Here is a 14,874-nt window from a genome sequence, read left to right on the forward strand (position 1 = left end):
AACAAAAAGCAAAAAACCCTGAGTGATTTCTAAAAGTTTGTAAGTTTAGTTACATTCATAACTAAAACTAATTTCTAAATAATTCTAAATCAGTGTCCAGATAAATTACTATCATTTTTTAAGTAGGCTCCACACCCAATGTGGGGCTCAACTCATGACCCTGAGATCAAGAGTCTCATGCTCTACCAACTGAGTCAGCCAGGCACCCCAAGTATCCAGATAAATTACTTAATAAGTTATTCATTCAACAAATATTTGAATACCTACTAGGCACTAGGTACTGTCAGAGCCACCAAGGTTACAGCATTAACCCACAAAATCCCCACTCCCACGGTGCTTAAATTCTAGTAGGGGAAAGACAGACCACAAAGAAAGAAAATACCAAGCAGTGGTAAAAGCTACCTTGAAAATAAAACAGGATGATTGTGTTGAGAGGAGAGCAGGGCTCCATTCACAACACTTAAACATCGTATCACATGTACATGTATAATCATTTTAACTAAAGCTATAAATACAAATTTTTTATATTTTTTATTTATCAATACAACTTGTGTTCCTAACTAAAGTAAATCAATCTATAGAATGTTTGAAAATTAACTACTCTGTATTTCCATTTACCCCGAACTTCTCTTCCTGGACTTGAAAACTGTTTAACTACAAAGTTACTACTGTAGAGGTGCCTGGCTGGTTCAGTCCATAGAGCATGCAACTCTTGATCTCAAGGGTTGTGAGTTCAAGCCCCACAATGGGTATAGAGCTTACTTTAAAAAAAAAAAAAAGTTGGGGCACCTGGGTGACTCAGTCAGTTAAGTGTCTGCCTTTGGCTCAGGTCATGATCCCACAGTCTTGGGATCGAGTCCCATGTCAGGCTCTCTGTGCTTAGCGTAGAGTCTGCCTCAGATCCTCTTTCCCTTTCCTTCTGTTATCCCTCCCCCTACTTGCACGCTCTAAATAAATAAATAAATATCTTTTTTTTTAAGTTGCCAGTGCATCTTTAATAACTCGAAAGTTAGATAGCCCAGAACATTCTCAGATATCCTGAAGAAAAAATGGTATCTTTTTCCACTGGTTTCACAATGCCTTGGCACTGACAAAATCTCAACAGGGAATCTACGGACTTTCTTCCTAGAAGTAGTCAATGGACTGACATAACCATAAACGCAACCAAGTAATTATTTTTTTAATCATGTAATTTTTTTGAATATTTTATTCATTTATTTGACAGAAAGAGAGAGATCACAAGTAGACAGGCAGAGACAGAGAGGAAAGCAGGCTCCCTGCTGAACAGAGAGCCCAATGCGATGCAGGGCTCGATCCCAGGACCCTGAGATCATGACCTGAGCCAAAGGCAAAGCCTTCACCCACTGAGCCAGCCAGGCACCCCAATCATGTAATTTTTTTAAAGATTTAATTTATTTATATAACAGAAAGAGAGCGATCACAATCAGGCGAGGCGGGGGGGCAGGCTCCCCGCTAGGCAGAGAGCCTGATGCCGGGGCTCCATCCCAAGACCCTGAGATCATGACCTGAGCCGAAGGCAGAGGCTTAAACCACTGAGTCACCCAGGCGCCCCACCAATCATGTAATTTTTTCAAAATAATGTCTAGGGGCGCCTGGGTGGCTCAATCGTTAACTATCTGCCTTTAGCTCCGGTCATGATCCCAGGGTCCTGGGATCAAGCCCACATGGAGCTCCCTGCTCAGTGGGAAGCCTCTTCTCCCTCTCCCACTCCCCCTACTTCTGTCCCCTCTCTCTCTTTTCTAAAAATAATAAATAAAGGGTGCCTGGGTGGCTTAGTGGGTTAAGCCTCTGCCTTCGGCTCGGGTCATGATCTCAGGGTCCCCGCATCGGGCTCTCTGATCGGGCTCTCTGCTCGGCAGGGAGCCTGCTTCCTCCTCTCTATCTGCCTGCCTCTCTGCCTACTTGTGATCTCTCTCTGTCAAATAAATAAATAAAAATCTTAAAAATAAATAAATAAAATAAAATAAAATCTTAAAAAAGAAAAGAATGTCTAACAGCCTATTTTACTTTATCCACCCTGCTCATGACTAAAAATAAGCATTACTATGAAGAAACAGGCTGAAGTAATAAAAATTTAATTTCACTGTAGGTTTCATTGCTAAAAAGATTACACTGCAGTAAGAAAAAAATCTGGGCTTTTCCCCCTGGTCTCATACTCTGTTTAAAAAAACACTTCAAGGGACCCTGGGTGGCTCAGTGGGTTAAAGCCTCTGCCTTCAGCTCAGGTCATGATCCCAGGGTCCTGGGATTGAGCCCCATGTCTGACTCTCTGCTCAGGGGGGAGCTTGCTTCTCCCTCGCTCTCTCTGCCTGCCTCTCTGCCTACTTGGGATCTCTGTCTGTCAAATAAATAAATAAAATCTTTTAAAAAAATAAATAATAAAAAACACTTCAACACGGCTTATCTACAAACTGTCCACTGACTGCAACTTAGCACTACTGGGCTAGACAAGAGGATGGATAGATTACTGACGGTTTCCTAAGAAACTGCTACTTGTATATTGAAATGAACTAGAAACACAAAGTGAATAGACATTACAAAATAATACATAGATCCAATTTCAAATAATTAGATATCTACTTAATACTAAAACCATTACTACCAGTGATTAACCTGAAAACTATTAACATACTCATAATTAAAAGGCCCTCAGGTTAAACTTACGTGTTGTCGGTCACATTCAAAATACCTTGCTCAAAAATAAGAGGAAATGTTCCTTCTAGCTAATAAAGAAACCCAAATTAAAGACATCTGAGATATCACTGGCAAAAGTGCTTAAAATAGAGGCGCCTGGGAGACTCAGTGGGTTAAAGCCTCTGCCTTCGGCTCAGGTCATGATCCCAGGGTCCTGGGATTGAGCCCCATGTCTGGCTCTCTGCTCTGCGGGGAGCCTGCTTCCTCCTCTCTCTCTGCCTGCCTCTCTGCCTACTTGTGATCTCGGTCTGTCAAATAAATAAATAAGTAAAATTTTTTTTAAACTGCTTAAAATAACATCTCCAAAGCAGGGATAGTGTAGTTAACATACATCACAGCTACAGTGGCTCTGTTGGGTGGGTACAATCCTATTGGAAAATAATAAATCTTTAGTTACTTAGAGCTTTAAAAAGTTCATGCTGACTGACAGCATTATCCCACTGCTGGACATAATTAGGGGGGAAAAAAAACCACAAAACTACTCACAGAAGCAGTGCCTCCAATCTAAAACAGAGGGAAGAGACACACCAACGTACAGCAAGAAAATTATTAGGTAGTTCATGGCATGGCACAAAAAAAGGCAAAAGCTCCATTATGTTGTGCACCTAAACCAAATGTAATATTTTATGTCAACTATAACTCAAATAATTTTTTTAAGAAGACAAACATTATGGGGCGCCTGGGTGGCTCAGTGGGTTAAGCCTCTGCCTTCGGCTCAAGTCATGGTCTCTGGGTCCTGGGATCGAGCCCCGCTTCTGGCTCTCTGCTCAGCAGGGAGCCTGCTTCCCTTCCTCTCTCTCTCTGCCTACTTGTGATCTCTCTCTGTCAAATAAATAAATCTTTAAAAAAAAAAAAAAAAGAAGACAAACATATGTACAGATCAACTGGCTGAGACCGAATTCCAATGTGTTTTTCTTCCCAAAGAGCACCAAGTTATTCTCCAGTCACCAGCTCGGTGTCCTACAATTTAACTCAATTCTGACACTATGTACCTCAAGATAGCATCAGATTCCACAGGTTAAGCGTTCAGTCCTACAAGACTGCCCTCTCCACCATCACCTTCTGCCACTAGTTGCAAACCCTGTGCTTCTGACAATGAGCTAGAGAATGCAGATTCCCATGACTGCCTCCCTGGACTTCAGAGGACAGTTGCAAATTCAGGTTGTCACCTGTACTTCTAACTAAACAGCTGTAAGTGAGAACTTCCTAGGACCCTCTCCTCAGGTTCAGTTAACTTGTTATAGCAGCTCACAGAACTCAGAGAAACCTTTTACTCACAGAACTCAGAGAAACCCTTCACCGGTTTATTATAAAAGAATATAATTCTCAGAACAGCTAGATGGAAGAGACAAAATAAAGCAAGGTACAGAGAAAGGACACGAAGTTTACCTGCCTACTCTGAGCTCACCACTCCCCGTATCACCTACCTGAAAGTTCTCGGAACGCTGGTGTTTTGGCTTTTGTTTTTGTTTGTTTGTTTTTTTAAAGATTTTATTTATTTATTTATTTATTTATTTATTAAAAGATGGAGAGAGAGCACAAGCAGGCAGAGCAGCAGACAGAGGAAGAGGGAGAAGCAGGCTCTCTGCTGGGCAGGGAGCCTGATGCGGGGCTCCATCCCAGAACCCTGGGATCATGACCTGAGCCAAAGGCAGCCGCTTAACCCACTGAGCCACCCATGCGCCCCATCTTTTGTGTCTTAATGGAGGCCTCATTACAGAAGCATGATAGATTAAATCGTTGGCCAATGGTGACTGGATTCCATCTCCAGCCCCTCTTCCCACTCCTCACAGAGTTGGCACCACCGGCAACAAACCAGTCCCATCCTCAAGTGCTTTCCAAGAGTAACCTCATTAACATAATTTAAGACATTAACTTTTTATTTTTTTTAAAAGATTTTATTTATTTATTTGACAGACAGAGATCTCAAGTAGGCAGAGAGGCAGGCAGAGAGAGAGGAGGAAGCAGGCTCCCCACTGAGCAGAGATCCTGATGCAGGGCTTGATCCCAGGACCCTTGGGTCATGACCCGAGCTGAAAGCAGAGGCCTTAACCCACTGAGCCACCCAGACGCCCCAAGACATTAACTTTTTAAATGTGAAAAAAAGCAGAAAAGATTTCCATGCAGTGGTGCAGGGAGTAGGGTACTGCAGGGGATTATACTGGAATATAGAAAAGCATTTGCTGTTTTGTATTCTTCTCACTAACAATATATACATTACAACCATATAAAACATATACATGGCACTCTGTACTTGCCCTTTTGTAACATTTAACATACTTAATTGTAACTGCTTATTTAATACCTTTTACCCCCAGCAAATTAAATTCTTTGAGGGCAGGGGACAGGTCATTGCTTTATCTCCAATGCTTAGTACAGTGCCTGCCACATACTAGACAAATATTTGTGGAGCAATCATACTTCTGGGTATATACACAAAAGAACTGAAAGTAGGGACTCAAAAAGGTGTTAGTACACCCATATTCATAGCAGCATTCTTCACAATAGCCAAAAGTTGGAAGCAACCCAAATATCCATCATGGATGAATGAACAAAATGTGTTATATACATACAACAGATTATTATTCAGCCTTAAAAGAGAAGAAAATTCTGGCACATCCTACAAAATAGATGAACCTTGAAAATGTTATGTCAAGTGAAGTCAGTCAGTCCCAAAAGGACATGCATTCTATGCTTCCTCTTTTATGAAGTACCTAGAATAGTCAAATACATAGACACAAAGGAGAACACTGGTTTATCAGGGACTGTTTTGAGGGCAGAGGGGAGATAGGAAATTGTTTAATGGGTACAGAGTTTCATTAGGGGATGATGAAACAATGCTGGAGATGGGTGGTGGTAGTGTTTGCACAATGAATAATGCCACTGAACTTTCAGTACACTTAAAATGGTAAAATTTTATGTCTACCAAAATTAAAAAATAAATATTTTTGGTATGAAGAAAGCATTAGAATTGTGGGTAGTTTTCCAGATTGGTAACAGTAATTTCTCTTCATAATATTATCCCAAGAAGCAGAAAAGTGGGAAAATTTTGTAAGATATTCATGTCTAGTATTATTCTACCCAAGATAACTTTTCCACAAAACCTGAAGAAAACTGAAGTTACCTATATACTTTATTTCACATAGAAGTACAGAGGGAAGAAAGAAAAAAACATTTTCCTTTTCAAAATAAGACTCTAACGAATCCAATCATAATTATCAAAGCTGCTTTGCAGAGGACATCAAATTGCAGTGTACTAATACCACTCACATATTTAAGTATAATCAGTTCTTTGATTATCCAAACTGACATAAATGTTTCATACAAAATAATTCCAATGAATTCTTACTTGACTTTTTAGAAAGTAGTAAGCCAAGTATGCCCTCCTTTGTCCTCGACCACTTCCCAGCTTAGTCTTATTCCTGGTAACTTGGGACCCAGTGCGCAAGAAGAACCCACCCCCCCAAGAGATGCCACAAAGAAAACAATCTACCTCAGGATAATCACTGATTATTATCAGTTTTAAAGATAATTTCAGCTTGACATAACCAGAACTAGTTTTTATACTGTACATAATTTAAAAGCATCTCCCAGAGGAGAGAACATGCCACCTGGATTCTTTTCAAATGTAGACACTTCGGGATTTTATTCTGCATTTTCCTAGATTTTCTCCTATCTCCCTGACCACTCTCTACCAATGGTCCTTCTTCTTTCTCCTGTCCAACAATGAGTTTTCACCCCCACCCTCTGATCCTTTTTAGAAATTCTCCCCTCTAAAAGCCAACATACTCTATGCACAGAAATCCCTAACATGTATCTCCTGGTCTTCTATCTACTGAACTCTGATTGCATAACATCGGCTTAAGGTTGAAGTATCTAAGATCTAATTCAACTCTTTCTCTCCAAAATCAGCTACCATTTAAATGCAAAAGCACATACAATATTATCACTACTGTGTTCCAACTACATTAATCACTACAAGAAAATTTTCAATAAGTAGAAACAAAGAAAGAGGTATGCATTCCAGGACATCATAAAATAATGACTTATGTGCTATCAAAATATTAACTAAAGCATCATAATTGAAGTTTCAATACATGGCAGTGTTTTAAACACACATGTATATTTGCATATACATATGTTGTACGTATGTCATTTTCTACTAATTTGTAAGTGGCAAAGCTAAGAATCCTCCTGTCTGAGGCCTACTCCCTAACACATCTACCTCCACACTATGCTCATTACAAATACACTATAACCTCAATTAACAAATCTTTAGGCAAAATGAGGGAACTGAAAGTTAAGACAGTAAGGAGCTGGAAGTCAGACCTCTACTAAGAGATAAAAGGCTTCACAGAACCTAGAAACTAAGCTGAGTGCACATGCTCCTCCTGGAATTGAAGGCAAGTCATGAGAAAAGTCTTCTAAAAACTGTAAGACAAGACTTTGTGACTTCCCCACTCCCACCCCCAAACAGGCTCAAGCACATGCCACAGCAGTTCACTATTCCCGGGAATGCCCACCGTGGTGCATTAAGAGTAAATCAGGGGGCGCCTGGGTGGCTCAGTGGGTTAAAGCCTCTGCCTTCGGCTCAGGTCATGATCCCAGGGTCCTGGGATCGAGCCCCACATCGGGTTCTCTGCTCGGCGGGGAGCCTGCTTTCCTCTCTCTCTCCTGCCTGCCTCTCTGCCTACTTGTGATCTCTCTGTCAAATAAATAAATAAAATCTTTAAAAAAAAAAAAGAGTAAGTCAGTATGGGGCGCCTGGGTGGCTCAGTGGGTTAAGGCCTCTGCCTTTGGCTCAGGTCATGATCTCAGGGTCCTGGGATCGAGCCCCGCATCAGGCTTTCTGTCCAACAGGGAGCCTGCTTCTTCCTCTCTCTCTGCCTGCCTCTCTGCCTACTTGTGATCTCTCTCTGTCAAATAAATAAATAAAATTAAAAAAAAAAAAAAAGTAAATCAGTATGAGACTCCTGGGTGGCTCAGCTGGCTCAGGTCAGGATCTCAGGGTCCCGGGATCAAGCTCTGTCTCAGGCTCCTCACTCATTGGGTAGCCTGCTTCTTCCCCTGCCTGCTGCTTCCCCTACTCGGCCTTTCTCTTTCTCTCTCTCTCTGACAAATAAATAAATAACATCTTTTTTTAAAAAGGGTAAATCAGTTTAACTCAGGGTCAGCTTGCAAAGAAAAGTCTAGTGAGTCTCACAATACCAGAGTTAAGGAGGAAAGTGCATGCTGAAGGCAAAGGATATTATTTTATATAACATGACCAAAAAATACTTCACTGAAAGGCTAATTACTTAAAAAAAAAATGTCCTGAATAAGTGAGAAACCAAGCCAGGCAGAGGGAACAGCAAATACAAAGGCCCTGAGGTAGGAAGCAAATTATTCCAGCCATTTGTTTCTTTAGGCCTCAGTTTTCCAAACTGTAAATTAAGTATATAACATCCCCTACAGCAGGGCACCTGTGTGGCTCAGTCATTAAGCATCTGCCTTCCACTTAGGTCATGATCCCAGAGTCCTGGGATCCAGCCACGCACTGGGCTCCCTGCTCTACTCTTACTTAGCCTGCTTCTCCCTCACCCACTCCCCCTGCTTGTGTTCCCTCTCTCTCTCTCTCTGTCAAATAAATGAATTTTTTAAAAATAACATCCCCTACACCATATAAGAAGGTAGTATATTACGTCAAGTATCTGACACATGGAATGTATTAAAAAACTGAGACTATTACAGTTATCTGGTCACCTATCATTCCGGCAAAACCCTCAGCATATTGTCCAGCACAGAGAAAACACTCAGAAAAATACTGTTAAATAATCCCCATAATAACATAAAGCAGACAGAGGTGCCTGGGTGGCTCAGTCAGTCAAGCATCTGCCTTCAGCTTGGACCATGATCCCAGAGTCCCAAGATCGAGCCCCACATCAGGCTCCCTGCTCAGCAGAGAGTCTGCTTCTCCCTCTCCTCTGCCCCACACCCACTCCTTCTCTCCCTCTCTCTCTAATAAATAAAATCTTTTAAAAAATAATAACATAAGGTAGATGGGATAGTGCCTATTTTACAGGTGGGAAACCTGTGAATCAGAAATTTGCCCAATCTTCTGCTGACCCCTAAAATTCCTGTTAAGGATAAACAAACACACTCTACAATTAAAGACAGCACTTAAAATAATATACTGCCAAGATAATGAAACCATTCAAATTACTGTCAACTAATCAGCAGCATTAAGAACATGGACTCTACAGCCAAACTGCCTGGGTTCACATCAAAGCTCCACTACTTCCTAGTTAAGTGTCCTTGGGCAATTTTACATATTTACTCACACCTCTGTTTCCTCAACCATAAACAGGAAATAATAAAAGTACCTACTTCATAGGGCTGCTGGGAGGATTAAATGGTTTTTTTTTTTTTTTAAGATTTATTTATTTGACAGAGAGAGAGACAGCAAGAGAGAAGGAACACAAGCCAGGAGATAGGGAGAGAAGAAGCAGGCTTCCTGCTGAGCAGGGAGCCCAATTCAAGGCTCTTGATCCCAGAACCCTGGGACCACCACCCAAACCAAAGACAGATGCCCAACAACTGAGCCACCAAGTAAATGGGTTACTTTTTTTTTTTTAAAGATTTTATTGATTTATTTTGACAGACAGAGATCACAAATAGGCAGAGAAGCAGAGAGAGAGAGAGAGAGGAGGAAGCAGGCTCCCCCCGCCAAGCAGAGAGCCCGACGCGGGGCTCGATCCCAGGATCCCGGAATCATGACCAGAGCCGAAGGCAGAGGCTTTAACCCACTGAGCCACCCAGGCGCCCCAATGGGTTACTTTTTGAAATCACTTCTATTTCAGTGTCTAGCATTTGGTTATCCAGTGTTAGTAGTAATAACATAAATTAAAAAAAAAGGAAATAACTATCAAAACCTTTCTACTTCCCATGGGGAATTTTAGAAATTGTAAAGCTACTGGAAGTGGAAAAGCAGCAGAAACAGGAGAAATGGAAACAGGAGAAAATGAAAAAAAAAAAAAAAAACCCACCACCACAAATTGACCTAATGTTGCCTGGACTCAAACCAATTTACCTGAACAGATGTTCCTATTAGTATTATTGTCCTTTAGTAGGAACACTAGTAGTGAGATTATATGCCAACAATGCTTTGGATAACATTTTACTTCATAGTTTATAACAAGTTTAATTACTAAATTTTTTTCTTTTTTTTTAAATTTTATTTATGTATTTGTTGAGAGAGAACAAGAGAGCAAGCAAGCACACAAGCAGGGGGAGCAGCAGACATAGGGAGAAGCAGGCTCCCCACCAAGCAAGGAGCTCAGTGCAGGACTCGGTCCCAGGACCCTGGGATCATCACCCAAGCTGAAGGCAGACACTCAACTGACCAACCCACCCAGGTATCCCTAATTACTAAAAATTAATTCAGATGTCCTATTTCTGAGGATTACGGCAGGTAGAATATAATAAACTTTATCATCTTCCCCCCATCCAAACCTCTTCTAGGTGTTACTTGATGCTTACTGCAAAATATGAAACATCACATGTTAACTTCAGACTGAAAATGATTTATCCTGGGACGCCTGGGTGGCTCAGTTGGTTAAGCAGCTGCCTTCGGCTCAGATCATGATCCCAGCGTCCTGGGATCGAGTCCCACATCGGGCTCCTTGCTCGGCAGGGAGCCTGCTTCTCCCTCTGCCTCTGCCTGCCATTCTGTCTGCCTGTGCTCGCTCTCTCTCCCTCTCTCTCTGACAAATAAACGAATAAAATCTAAAAAAAAAAAATGATTTATCCTTTATCAGCTACTGGTAGAAATAAACCTTTCTGGGAGCCTGGGTGGCTCAGTAGGTTAAGTGTCTGACTCTTGATTTTGGTTCAGGTCTCTGGGTTGTGGGATCAAGCCCCACAAGAGGATCTGAGAGATTCTCTCTCCCTCTCCTTCTGTCCCTCACCCCTGCTCACTCTTTCAAATAAATCTTTTTTTGTTGTTTTTTAATGATTTTATTTATGTATTTGACAGAGAGAGACACAGAAAGAGGGAACACATGCAGGGGGAGAGGGAGAAGCAGGTTTCCCACCTAGGAGGGAGCCCAATGTGGGCCTCGATCTCAGGACCCTCAGATCATGACCTGAGCTGAAGGCAGCTACTTAACAACTGAGCCAACCAGGTGCCATCAAATAAATCTTAAAAATTAAAAAAATTAAAAAAGAAGAGGGGTGCCTGGATGCCTCATAGTCAGTTAAGCACCTGCCTTCAGCTCAGGTCATGATCTCAGGGTCCTAGAATTGAGCCTCCACATAAGGCTCCCTGTTGGGCAGAGTCCGCTTCTCCCTCTGCCCCTTCCCCTGTTCCTGCCGTTCCATCCTTAACGCACATGCCCACACGCTCTCTCAAATAAATAAAAATCTTTAAAAAATCAAAAACACAAGGGGCACCTGGGTGCCTCAGTGGGTTGAGCCTCTGCCTTCGGCTTGGGTCATGGTCTGGGGTCCTGGGATCAAGGCCAGCATAGGGCTCTCTGCTCAATGGGGAGCTTGCTTCCCCCTCCCCCCTGCCTGCCTCTCTGCCTACTTGTGATCTCTCTGTCAAATAAATAAAAATCTTTAAAAAATTTTTTTTAAAATCAAAAACACAAGAAATGGGGTACCTGGCAGGTTCAGTCAGTAGAGCACGCAACTCTTGATCTCAAGGATCATGAGTTCAAGCCCCACAACGGGAGTAGAGTTTACTTAAAAAAAAAAAAATACAAGAGGGACACCTGGGAGGCTCAGTCAGTTAAACTTCTACCTTCAGCTCAGGTCACGATCTCGGGGTCCTGGGATGAAGCCCCACAACAGGCTCCCTGCTTGACAGGGAGTCTGCTTCTCCTTCTTCCTCCTGTTCATTCTCATTCACTCTCTCTCAAATAAATAAAATCTTACACACACACACACACACACACACACACACACACACGAAACAACAAGTGTTATCAAGGATGTGGAGAAAAAGGAATCCTTCCTTGATCACTGATTGTAGGAATGCAAACTGGTGCAGCCACTGAGGAAAACAGTATGGAGGTTCATCAAAAAAACTAAAAATAGAACTGCCATATGATCCAGTAATTCCACTACTGGGTATTTACCCAAATAATACAAAAACACTAATTGGAAAAGATGCACCCCTATGTTTGTCGCAGGATTAGTTCCAATAGCCAAGACAAGGAAGCACCCAACTGTCCAACAATAGGTAAACAGATAAAGATGTAGTGGAGGGGCGCTTGGCTGGTTCAGCTGGTGCGGCATGCGACTCCTGTATTGGAGTTTTAAGTTTCAGCTCCAAGCTGGGTGTAGAGATTACTTAGAAAATACAATAAAATCTTTAAAAAAAGATAGATGTGGTATATGTGTATGTATATGTGTGTGTGTGTGTGTGTGTAGTATTAGTCATAAAGAATGAAATCTTTTTTTAAGATTCTATTTAATTATTTGACAGAGAGAGGGAACACAAGCAGGGGGAGTGATAGAGGGAGAAGTAGGCTTCCCACTGGGCAGGGAGCCTAATGCAGGGCTTGATCCCAGGACCCTGGGATCATGACTTGAGTCTAAGGCAGACATTTAACGACAGAGCCTTCCAGGCACCGTAAAGAATGAAATCTTGCCATTTCCAACAACGTGGACGGATCTAGAAAATATAATCCTAAGTGAAGTCAGTCAGAAAAAGACAAATACCATGATTTCACTCCTATATGAAATTTAAGAAATAAAACAAATGAAAAAAGAGACAAACAAAAAAACATACTCTTAAATATAGAGAACAAATAGATGGTTACCAGAGGGGAGATGGGTGAAATAGGTGAAGGGGATTAAGAGTACCTATTGTGATGGGCACTAGGTAATGTATAGAATTTTTTGAATCACTATACTATCCACCTGAAACTAATATAACACTGAATGTTAATTAAGCTGGAATAAAAAAAAAATAAATTCAGGGTAGCTCAGTTGGTTAAGTATCTGACTCTTGATTTCAGCTCAGGTCATATCTCAGCGTCATGAGATCAAGCCCCTCAGAGTCAGGCTCTGCACTCAGAGTGGAAGCTGCATGTCCCTCCACTCCTAACACCGCTCATGCTCTCTCTCAAATAAATAAATAAAATCTTTTAAAACATAAAAATAAATTTTTAAAAATGTGTTTTAATTCTCAGAGCAGGAAAAAACAAGCCTTTCTCCTACTTAATTGCCAAAAGTCCTCAGACTACTTTGAGAAGTTTAACTTCCTCCTTGGTCTCAACAATTTTGGATTATTGTCTCCATTTTTAAAAAATCTGTATTTATTTTTTAAGCAGGCTCCATGCCCAACACGGAACTTGAACTCATGACCTTGAGATCAAGAGTTGCACACTCCACCAACTGAGCCAGCCAGAGGCCCCTCTCTTTTTTTTAAATTAAGCTCTATGGCCAATGTGGGGCTTGAACTCATGACCCTGAGATCGAGTCGCATGTTCCACCATCTGAGCCAGCCAGGCACCCCAATTATCGTCTCCTTTTCTTTTCCTTCCCAAAAAAAAGTTATCACTAAGAAATCTATAAATCACCCCACTGGGAGGCAGTGTATCACCACATAAAGAAGTATGTTAGACTTGGGTAAAACTGGATTTAAAAGTAGGCTCTGCCACTTACTAGCTGAGTGAACTTGGGCAAGTCACTTAACCATTCTGGAACCTCAGTAAACGAAAATACCACCAACTACATAACAAGGTTGTTTAAGAAATAAAAAAGTCAGTGTTAGAAAAGTACTACAACTTGCCATCTAGTAGATGCTGTAAATGATATCCTATAAAGTTCATCTTCACTGCAAAGCCAACTAGAGGAAATTAATTACTTTTCTTCCAACACACAGTTCTTTAATATGAATATTAATAATGTAATTATAATGCAGAGTTAAATTTCTAGAAAACCTAAGGTTTAATTCAATTATCATTTAAGAATCTGTATAACATACCACATGACACAAGAATTCAAAATTAGATGAAAACACAATTCCCAGTCTGAAGAAGTTAATAATTTACTTATAAGAGATAAATGTGAATATTCACCAATACTGTACACTTAAGCACTATATATTTATACACACACTCAAATAGTTACCTCTCATGTTAGACTTGCTGTTCTCATGCAGCAACCCGGATGCCTGCGTTTCAGCCTAACTTCAAAAGTTTAGGAAATAATTCCTCACTGAAGAATTTTTTTCTAGGGGCACCTGGGTGGCTCAGTTAGTTAACCAGTTACCTTCAGCTCAGGTCATGATCCCAGGGTCCTGGGATCAAGCCCCACCCCATCCAGCTCCCTGCTCAAGCCTGTTTCTTCCTCTCCCTCTGCCTACCACTCTGCCCACTTGTGCTAACTCTGTCAAACAAATAAATAAAATCTTTTTTTAAAAAGGAATTTTTTCTGGGACTCCTGAGTGGCTCAGTCAGTTAAGCTGCTGCCTTCAGCTCAGGTCATGATCCCAGGATCCTGGGATCCTGTCCCGCATTGGGCTCCGTGCTCAGCAGGGAGCCTGCTTCTCTCTCTGCCTCTGCCTGCCACTCTGCCTGCTTGTGCATATTCTCTCTCATTCTCTGACAAATAAATAAATAAATAAATTTTTTTAAAAAGGAATTTTTTCTAATATAATCCCATATTGTCCAAATAATCCCTCTGAAATTTTGAACACCCAGATATGAATGCAACTACTGAATATTCCTCAATGAATTGCTCACTTTATGCACTGATATTTAATCAAAACTCAAAAAAGTACATATACATAGAGCTGGAAAAATCCATTTGTCATTGACAAATTTGCTTTTCAAAAACATACCTTCATGCTTCAGCTTCTCTGCCAACCATGGCTACCACCACTTCCTCAATTCTCCTGCCAGGAATAAAGTCTGAGGAATGTCTTTTGGCCTGAGCAAGTAGTGGAAACAGAGAAGGATAGATCCCAAAAGAAAAATATTATGGCTTTGCTAATATTTCCTACATTTTCTCTATTTCTTTAGTGTAAAAGGGAAATTCTCAAAGGTTCATGTTCCTAACTATCTTTAATACTATTTCTTTAAACCACAAAAAAGACCTTTTTTAGTAAGAGAATATTAACCATGTTCTTTGTGGCAGTAGACACATCAGTGAGTGTGGAAAAATTCT

The 14,874-nt window shown here is 41.1% G+C and overlaps 1 protein-coding gene across 6 annotated transcripts in view; it reads right to left on the reverse strand.

Moving 5' to 3' along the window:
* STAG2 (stromal antigen 2) overlaps window positions 1-14,874 on the reverse strand; it is a 143,228-nt gene that overhangs the window by 116,636 nt on the left and 11,718 nt on the right. The window contains exon 2 of one of the 6 annotated variants that reach the window (XM_047715230.1): window positions 14,549-14,637. The exons of the other annotated variants lie outside the window; for them this stretch is intronic. The gene's annotated coding sequence lies outside the window, so the exon portion shown is untranslated. The remainder of the gene's footprint in view (window positions 1-14,548; window positions 14,638-14,874) is intronic. 6 annotated transcript variants of the gene reach the window in all.

The sequence above is a fragment of the Lutra lutra genome, chromosome X (assembly GCF_902655055.1).
Source record: "Lutra lutra chromosome X, mLutLut1.2, whole genome shotgun sequence".
Taxonomy (NCBI): domain Eukaryota; kingdom Metazoa; phylum Chordata; class Mammalia; order Carnivora; family Mustelidae; genus Lutra; species Lutra lutra.